The sequence below is a fragment of the Aotus nancymaae genome, unplaced genomic scaffold, assembly GCF_030222135.1.
Source record: "Aotus nancymaae isolate 86718 unplaced genomic scaffold, 86718_ANA_hifiasm-v0.15.2.pri h1tg000021l, whole genome shotgun sequence".
Classification (NCBI taxonomy): domain Eukaryota; kingdom Metazoa; phylum Chordata; class Mammalia; order Primates; family Aotidae; genus Aotus; species Aotus nancymaae.
In genome coordinates this window covers 26,979,459-26,990,039 of record NW_026988433.1, presented here as the reverse complement: position 1 = coordinate 26,990,039, position 10,581 = coordinate 26,979,459, and the positions used below count along the sequence as shown (strand labels likewise).

Genomic DNA, 10,581 nt, shown 5'->3' with positions numbered 1-10,581 from the left:
CACATTACCCAGTCTCCCATACATCCAGCTGTGGCCATGAGACTAGGTCTCTCTAAAGGAACATGAGCAAAGGTAACATGCTTTGCTTCCAATCCAGGGTGTTTAAAAAGTGGATATGCTTTCTCCACATTGCCTAGCTGGAAGCAGAGGACTTGGAGGCCCAGAAGACTTGAATGGTGGCCACAAGATAAAAGAAACCTGGGTCCCTACTTCACCTTGAGAAATAAAGTCACTCTGACCAGGACACTGGACTGGTGCATCAGTGAAAAATAAACTTTACTATATCATGTTAAGTCCATGCAATTTGAGGGTTTATATGTCATGACAGCTCATACTACCCTAATACATACAGTTTACACCAAATCTGTATTTATACAGAAAAAGCAAAATGGAAGATTATAACAAGTACCTGAATAGTTGGAACCCAAAATGCCATTTTTATTTTCTATCTGCTTATTCAAGGAGATAGCAGATTATTTAGGGCCTTGAGCTTTTATTTTTCCTGCATTGCTTGTATCAGAGATTGAATAAGAGTAGTACTCAACAGTCATAAAACAGGAAGAAACAAATTTATTCATTCAACAGTATTTTCTCGCTACATGCCAAGCACCTGGGGCTCAGAATCTGCTGGGACAAGACAGGCCGGATCTCATCTTCATCAGCTTCCAGTCTACAAGTAGTAAGTACAGTTGATACCATTCACTGGCCTCCAGCCACCAAACTTCTTGGGAGAACCCAGGCTACTTGAATGTGGGCTAGATAATTAAAATAAAGCCAAAGCTTACTCACAAATCCAACAGAAAGCTACGTTTCTTCCCCCTGCTAAGTGGCTAGAGAAACAATAAGAATGATGACTAAGGGCAGAGACTCCAGAATCAGAACAACCGGAGTACAAATGCTGACTCTCCCACTTTCTAGCTGTGTTATCTTGGTCAACTTCCTGTTTCTCAGTTCTCTCAACTTTAAGATTGGGTCATTAGTAATACCTGTCTCAAAGGGTTTTTTGTTGTTGTTGAGAACTGGATGAGTTAATGCAAAAAAAAAAAAAAGGGGGGCACAAGATCAGCAAGATACCAGTAGTAGCACCCAATAGGCTTTTTTTTTTTCACCTGCCCACTGGTATTCTATTCTGTATATAAAAGGATATAAGAGAAGGCCTTTCCACGGGGTATGATGGGTGACATCAGGAAACAGAAGTATAAATAGAATCACTGGATACTTAACAAGGGTCGACAGAAATAGCCCATATGGAGTTTTAGCTTTCATTTCTCTCATGCATTTGGCGATTGAGAGGGCCTGCTGAGCCTGTTGGGAAGAGTGTCACTTTGGGGATCCACCTCAGGGGGTAACTAATGGAACAGGAGGTGACCGATGACACCCTCCGACACTGACATTCTTGATTCTTTTTGGAGCTGTCAGGTTTACGTTCCTCACACATTCCTTCTCCCCTTCCTCGTACACATGTGAATGGGTTGGAGCAAGTGGACAGCTGGCAGCAGTCCCATTTGCCTTGTTTTCTCTGTTCTAAACCCTGTACTGAAAAATAAGATAACTTCTTCCTGGGGAATAAAACAGCAGAGATTCTTTGGAAGTTTCTGTTATCAAAAAAAGAAACTGAAAGTTGATAAATTCCCGTCAACAGAGAAGGCACTGGCAAGGACTCCAGAGCAGAAACAACACCATGCCACCCTGGAAAGAATGGCTGCCAGAAAGTCGCAATAGTAAAAATGTCATGTGCAGGAATGTGCTGTGGTCAGGTGGGAAAAAAACTCTAATTGGCTACAATGCAAGAGGCTTAGGGTTTCACTGAGGTTAAACAGGGTTCTGGGCAGAGTGGGGAAGGATACAGCTCTTCTCCTCATTAGCTCATTGAATGAGCCAATGAAATCAACCATATCAACTATTATAATATTAATATAATGAATTATAAATATATTAATTAGTATAATATAGCATATATTCACATATGCTATTAGCTATAGGATTATAATATAGCCTATATTAGCATATGCTAATTTAACTAATATACTATATTTATATATAGCATATATTTCCTATATTAATGTATACTATATGTGCTATATTAATATATATTATATATGCTATATTTATATATAACTATTAACCATGGGGCCATGATTTTAGGTACTGGGGATACAGAAGTGAACAAAAAAGCATTCCCTGACCTTATTAGGTTTACAGACTGATAATGAACCATGGACAAATAAATGGACAGTATTACGTGTCAGATCATGGTAGCGGCTAGCAGGAAGAATAAAGTAAGCTAAGGGAGTAGAGAATGATGAGGGTGACAGGGGTAGGACTTTCTGATGAGGTGGCATTTGAGCACAGGCCCCAAGGAAGTGAGGAGTTGTATGACCTGGATATCTGCAGGACTATCTGGGTATCCAGAGGAAGAGCCTTCAGGCAGAGGAACAAGTATGTGCAAAGACCCTGAAGCAGGAATATCCTTGGCACATTCTAGAGACAGTAAGGTGGCCACTGAGGGTGGAGGCAAAGAAAAGCAGAGTAGTAGGAGGTGAGTCTGGAGATAGGTCCCATAGGGTTTTGCGGAATGATGGTAGAATTTTGGATTTTATTCTGAGCCAGGCAGAAAGCTATTGGCCAATTCCAATTAGAGCAGTGACACAATGAGACTCGGGGTTGGGAAATATCCCTCTAGCCACGGTATTGAAAGTAGACTTAGGGAGGGAGGAGAGTGATGGTGGGGAGGAGGCAGCTGTGACAAATCCTAAAGAGATCCAGTTGTTTTGCTGATCTCCCTAGTGCCATCCTCCTCCATGTGACCACCATGGTTCATTCCTGAAACCCACATCTGATCCTCAGTCTCCCTCCTCCAAGACTCTGCTCATCTTTCATGGCCTTCAGGATAAAGTCCAGGCTCTTCAGTGCAACACAGAGAGTAATGTGGCAGGCCAGTGAGATCATTTGTGTTGGCATCAGGAAGACCTAGATCCGAATCATTCCGCTTACCATTTACCAGCGGTGTGACTTTGCCCAAATCACTCGACTTCTCTGACCTCAGTTTGTCCTCTTTCCTCCTTGTTCTAGATATTGTTACCTGCGTGTCAGCTCTGTGAGGGCAGAGGCTTTGTCTGTCTTGTCCTCTGCTGTGCAGTCAATACAGCAACAACGCCTCGAACAATGCTTCACACACAGTAGGCACTCAACAAATATTTATGGAGTCAGCGAATGAGCTAATGTAGGAAGAAGTATCAGCCATGGTGGTTGGCACACAGGTGCCCAGCGATGGTCCTCTCTCTCACTGAATAATGCAGATTCCCTAACAGAATGGTTTGACCCTAACAGAGCTCTCCTGATTCATATCCACATCACCTCCTCCTTCCAAGCACCTGACATTCCAGGGGGCCCTTCTCAGGGTTTCGTGTCTTTTGGCCTCTGCACATGCTATACCCAATTCCTGGGATACCTCGTTTCCAGCCTCCAGATGACAATCTTCTACCATCTCAGAGACCTAGCTGAGGACGTCACCTCTCCTCTGATCCTGGGCTGGGCAGAACTAAAGGTTCAGTTCTCTGTCCCCAGAGCACTCAGTTCCTGGGTCTATTATAGCACTTACCACATGGTAAGTGCTATAATTACAATTACTCAATTGTGTACCCAGTTCCCTGCAGTTGCCTGGAAGCTCCAGAATGGCAAGGTCTAGAACAGCAGTATCCATTAGAAACACAATGTGAGCTACATACATAATTTTAACTTTTCTGGCAGCTGTGTTAAAAACAAGTCAGAAACGAGAAATTAACTTTAATAATGTTATTTTACTTAACCTAAAATATTCAGAATAGTGTCATTTCAATATGTAATCAATATAAACAAGTCATTGATAAGATATTTTACATTTTTCTGTATTCAATCTGCAAATTGCATTATGCACTTCACACTTAAGAGTAATTCTAATTCAGAGCTAAGTTTTCAATGATTAAAAAGCAACTCTAGCAAAACAATAAAGTTGTATTTAATGAAATTTTCATTTGAAAATTTAAATATAAAAAATCTGAAGCAGTGTAAAATATATTTACAGTTGATTATATAAAATTTATTTTCTATATTTTAATTATATAAAATTTTATTTGTTAATTCTATAAAATTAAATTTTTATTTTAATAAAATACAGTTAATTATAGAGAATGAAAATTTTAAGTTCTCCAGTCACATAGCCACATTTCAAGTGCTCAGTAGCCACATGTGGCTGTGGCTATTATATACAATAGCATAGCTCTAGATCTTATTCTTCTAACAGAAGCCTGACTCTGGCTTGTACTGGGTGCCTTAGAAACACTGAACATATGTACGGATGGGTGTGTGGATGGATGGATGAATTTATTTGGTATCTTTACTTTCTCCCTGGTTTACCATCCAATTTCCTTTTCTAGAAATGCATAGCCTAGGAAAGAGAGTGAGAATGAACTTAAGAAAACCAAGTGAATTTACAGAAATCTTCCTTGGACTCCAATTTGCCTGTTTGCCCCATTGGGCAAAGTTCATAAAAACCAAAGTCCTCCTTTCTGATCCACACAGTTCAGCAACCCAGTACCTCCAACACTGCTCAAATGTCACCCTCTCCGTGGGGCCTTTCCTCACCATCCTGTCTACAATTGCAGCCCCCTTCTCCACCACCCATTCTGCTACTGATGCTGCTTTTCTCTCCTGGATGCTTTATTCTTCACCATTGCATTTACCACCATATATTATGTAATTTATTTATTTGTTGTGTTTGTCCCCACGTAGTAGGGGTTTTAATGGTATTATTCACACATGAATCCCTAGCACCTGCCATAGAGTAGGTACTCAATCATTATGTAATGAATGAATGGGTGGATGAATGGTTTGAGTTCTAGCAACTCTTCCACCATTCAGCTCTGCGACCCCGGGAAGTGACTGAACCTCAATCCCTCCATATGTAAAATAGGTATTATAATAATACTTACTAGGTATTATTACTATAATTACCTGTTAATAGGATTAACAGGATACAATTCTACAGAGTTAATGCTTACCTTGTAGAACTAAGAAAATGTCTATGAAGTGTTTAACATAGTACTACCTAGGCATGTGTTAAGCACAGGCAAAATAGATGTTACTATTATTGTTTAAATAATATTATTATTAGATTTATTCTGTCAGGTCTATAGCAAGCATGTAAAACAATTACCATTTCTTAAGTAATTATGTCACAAACAAACAAACAAACTAGGTTAGGAAAAAATAGCCCTGGGACCTAGGTTTCCTATATAACTGGCTATATTTATCTGTGCTGTGTTTTTGTATTCACTCTGAAAAACAGGTCTCTCAGACCCACCCTGCCAAGACCCAGGGTGGCTCAGTGTCAGGCCCTGCATCCGTTCTGTTTACTGTCACCAAGGACTAAGGCTCTAAAAGCAGGCATGAGAGGGAAGGCATTCCAGGCGGGTCACCAGCCCGTCCGTGACAGCAGAAGCTCCCAGCCCACCTGCTCTGGGAAGCTCACACAAACCTTAGATGGCCAGGAGCCTGGCAGCTGGCCCAGTGGATACAGGCTGCCCAGCGGCCAGCTAGCTGGCAAAGGACAAAGGATGCGTTAGCTGCCTTTCTGGCAGACAAGCCGTGTACCCTAGATTCCTCTCAAGGGCCTGCTTCTCCTGCTCCTCCCAGCCTCATCCTTTGAAACCCTTAATTTAACCAGGCACATTTCCAATCTGCCCACCCCTTCCTGATGCTCTTCATTCACCTGTTCACTCATTCATTCAATTGAGCATCTATGATGGTGCAGTCATTCAATAGATAAAGAGTAATATAAGATGGTCCTCTGCCCTCAACGAGTTTCTAACACCTCCCATCAGCATGCTTACAAAACACTTTCTCAGAAGTGGTCTTTTTTAATTCTCAAAATGATACTTTACTTGGGATTCAATATTTTTATTTCCCGTATTTTTCATGGGATATGCTAAAGAGCTGGAGTGACTACACTGTGGCCTCGCAGCTTACAAACTCAGGTAATTTGGCTACACAGTAGCTAATATCTAAGCAGCCAAAAACTTCTCAAAGAAACAGAGAAGAAATCACACCTCACCATCAGTTGTTATATAAAAGTCACAAAAAGTCAGCTCCTTGAAAGATAAAGGTGATTCAATTGTACCTCTAGTGGCTCCAAAAAGAAACTGCATGTTTTACGTGGTGAGGAGAGAGACTGATTTCCTCCAGGACAGAACAAAGGACAACTGGGAAACTTCCAGGAATTTGGATTGAGAACCTTGCCAGATCTAGGATCTATCTGGCCCTGGCCTCTCCCACACAGATGCCCCACTTAAGACTCTTGAAACATCTGAACTCAGAACCCTGACTGTCCAAATTAACTGGATGTGGACAGATGCTGGGAACATGCACAGAAGTATGAACAACACCTCTGTCCCCAGAAGAGGGGTAAAAGTGTTCCCACCTTAAAACCTGAAGTTCTCCTGGGGAAACATCAGGTACGTTTATAACAAAAAACATCTTTCCACAGCTCCACCAAGTGGCTGGTTCTGCCCACTAAAAACTTCTCCAAGAAATGGAGAAGAAACCTAGTTCACTTCAGTGCAAGTCAAGGTAAAAATATGTAACAACTAGGAGTGAGGAAAAGACATTGGCCAAGTGGAAGTGGGGTGGAGAAATTCTGGGGAGACCCAGGAGGCACAGATATCCTCAGGGCAGGGAGAAGGAAGGCAGTTGAAGCTCTTTAGTGAGAGGCAATTTGGCAAAAATGTATAGACTCAGAGCTAGAAGTAGTAGCCAATGCTTTACTTCTAATCAATAGGAGAACTGAAACCCAGAGATGTTCATGCTCTCATCATCTGATACAAGAGCAATGGTGGACCCTGTGCAAAACATGTTACTGGTATCATCTTATGTAATCCATGTGAGCCTAAAGTGGAGGTATTACTGCTTCCCGATTTTACAGATGAAGATAGGGCAAGGGCCAGCACACTATGGCCCCCTGCCTGTTTTTGTGCCATACACAAGCTAAGAATGGTTTTTACACTTTCAAGTTGCTTTTAAAAATCAAACGAGACTACTTCATGATTCCTGAAAATTATATGAAATTTCGATTTCAGGGCCATAAATAGAGATTAATTGGAACATAGTGACATCCATTTATTTATGTACATCTATGGCTGCTTTTGAACTAGAAGGGCAGAAGCGAGTAGTTTCAACAGAGACTATATGGCCATCAAAGCCTAAAATATTTACTATCTGGCTCTTTGCAGAAAACATTACCGGCTCCTAGAATAGAGGCTCAAAGACTCAAGGAACCCAAGAATTGATACAATGGAAAGAGAACAGAAGGATGGGAAGGAGTTAGAAGGCCAGGTCTGTCACTAACTGATCTGTAAGACCAGGGATAACAATAAATGTCCTACTGGATTTGCTGGATGAATGGATTAAAAAGTTTAAAAGATACAAATACTCTGTCAGTTGCAAGGGGTTCTACATGTTGGGTCCATAGTTATTTATCAGAATAGATCTAAATTATAGTCTCAATTTCCCAGCATTTCCCCTCACATCACACAGTCTCTTCTGGCCTCAGTTTCCCCATCTAGAAAATGGGGATAATGATACCCTCCAATGTAGGGACATCATAAAAAAAAAAGAGCATGTTTGTGAAAGCCACTTCTAAAATAATTTGTAGATATTTAGTTTCAGGTTCCCAATCTCCTTTTTAAAATGAAACTGAATGCCATGAGTTTTCAGCCTTCAAGGTAGTAGATTGTGAGACAGAGAAAGGACAGAACAAAGAAATCCAGGCTGGCTTAAGCTTGCAGTCCTCCTTTGTCAAAAAGAGCAGCTGCCTCACTGTTCTTTTAAAAGGGCAGCTGATTGGATTCTCTGTGCCTTCATTACGTTAGAAGGGCATTTAGGGAAATTAATGTGTCCTTGGGGATTGCCACCCAGCAGTCCCCTTCAGCCTTGCACTCTGCTCTCACCCTTGGCTTCTCAGGTTACCAGCTGGTGATCTCTTCAGAGGTGGTACCAGCCACTCATAGGAGACAGACAGAAGATGATGAGTGGACTCTAGCCATAGGGACCAATCTTTGTACTGACAGAGTAGATGAGAGGCCAGGTATGGTAGCTCACTCCTGTAATCCCAGAATTTTGGGAGGCCGAGGCTGGTGGATCACTTGAGGTCAGGAGTTTGAGACCAGCCTGGCCAATGTGGTGAAACCCTGTCCCTACCAAAAATATAATAAATCAGCTGGGTATGGTGGCTTGTGCCTTGAATACTAGATATTTGGGAGGCTGAGGCATGAGAATCACTTGAACCCAGAAGGCGGAAGTTGCAGTGAGCTGAGATTGCACCACTGCACTCCAGCCTAGCCTGGGAGACAGAGTGAGACCCCCATCAAAAAAAAATTTTTTTTTAATTAATTTTTTTAAAAAAAGAGTGGATAAGTAGTCCCCAGGGTAGTTCTAGAAGAGAAGCAAAGACTTACTACTGAAGCAGGAGCCAGTGAGCAACCGACTCAGTCCACACCTGGCCACAGCACAGATGCAGCAATTTTCCAGAGAAAATTTAGATAAGCACTTTTACCTAAATGTCCCAGTAGCCCTCACCAAAACAGTTGGGTCATTGGCCTACCTGCTGGCTCAGACTTTACTATCCAGTGTAGCCCCTTAGCATCCAACTACATCCATCTAAAATAAGTCCAGCCAAAGTTGAACGGAATAAAGCACAGAGAAATTCCAATGTGAGAGAAACTGTGTAATACTGAGAATGAAAGCTCTTGGAGTCTGATCTGGGTCAAACTCCATCTCTCTCCATTTCTAGCTGCGTGACTTTAGGCAACTTGCTTAACTTCTCTGGGTCTCAGTTTCTGCATCTACAAGATAGGAAAAATGCCTAACAAATATAGCTTGGGGAAGATTATATTAAAATATGCCTGGTATCTGTAAAATAATAAGGGCTCAGTTAAAGGGGAGTTGGGGCAGCAATTTTTGCTTAGGCATCTTGGTAGCCCTTTGTCCCTCAGATGGGACTGCAAAGAACCACTTGCTAAATGTGAATGAATAAATGAACGAATGAACTAACAAGCAAAAGAGCAGTGTGCTTTATTCTGGCTTCCTGATAACGCCCAGGAGAGCCATGATATCACATTCTTGTGTCCAATTTACAATGAACAATGTGAGTCCCAACAGCCTACATCACCCATGGAATTTTGAAATTTGAGCCAAGGGTTTACATTATGGCTTCCGTTTGGGCCTCTATTTGCTCATCAAGTAAACACATATAATAATCAAACCTATATTACTGAGCTGTCAAGGGCATCCAATGAGAGGAGGGGATGTGAGAACATCACATTTGTGCCTATTAAGCATAAAGTCTCACTCTCCAGGAAGAAATGTCCTTTAATGAGACACAGATTCCCTGTCTGGCTTTAGCCAAAAGGAAGAAATTCTAATTATGGAATTTGAGGCATGGTCAGATGAGCTTGACAAGTGTCAATGCAGATAAAATGGCAACTTCCCATCACATTGCAAATAAGTCCCATATGGCGGTATGGCCAGGAGTGACCTTGCCCTATGAGGGTGTTATCCTGAACTTGTAGAGTCCAGCCTCAACTGTGGCTCTGGCCTCTGAGCAAAACCTACAGAGCTGCAGAAGACACTGACATACTCCACAATTCATTCTTGTTCCTTCAGCAGAAGCATCTGGCATAGTTCCCATTGATGAGAACCTGTCAAAGCTTCAGGGTTCTAAGGTTACAGTGCGCTGTGCTTCACACACTCCTCTGGCTCTGTCATAGGTAGAAACTCATCAGAGGAAGCCTTTTTAGATTACACACACACACACATATACATGTACACACAAAATTAGGGGTATTTCATTATAAAATAGTAATCTAATATAAAAGTACCTAAACTGTCTCAACTCCACCTTCCCGTTAATGCACACGCATAAATTTTGTGATAAAAGGTCTTACCATAATGTCCGAGGAGGCACCTGTAGGGATCACTCACCTGTATGAATGGATGCTGTGTCACCTCAGCCTTCGTCTCAGCCATCACCATAGGTTGGATCTAGTAGAAGAGTTCTTACCGGAGCAGGACCCAGAGCCTCCAGCCAAAGACCTTCACAAGTTACTGAGGAAAGTGGGAGGACAGAATGAGGAAGTACAGCACAGTCCCTGCCATCTAGCCATCTGCCCTCAGGGTTCTTGGGCTTTGTCCTGAGGAACTCCTTTTTGTGACTGGTTTCTTTGGAGTGTTGCTGTTTGCCCTCTTGCTCTAATTGGCTATATGCAAATAACAAGGCTAAATATGTTGATGCTAGATATGTTAATTACTGCCTGCTGACTCTATTTTTCTCACCTATCTTTCTATTTTGTATGGATGTGTACATCAGGCTACCTTAAAATGCTGATGATGGTCCTTGCTGGGAGGCAGACAGACTTCTTGTGCTGATATTGGTGCCAGAAGTGAGACTTCTAGTTAAAAATCACATACTCGTACACTTTAAACACCCCATAGTAGATGTTCAATCAATATTCTTTTTCCTGATTTGCTTTGCTCCTCACTTTCCCCACT

The 10,581-nt window shown here is 41.8% G+C and overlaps 1 pseudogene; it reads right to left on the bottom strand.

Moving 5' to 3' along the window:
• Positions 1–508: 508 nt before the first annotated feature.
• Positions 509–10,581, bottom strand: part of LOC105728854 (cyclin-P-like) — a 31,140-nt pseudogene continuing 21,067 nt past the window's right edge.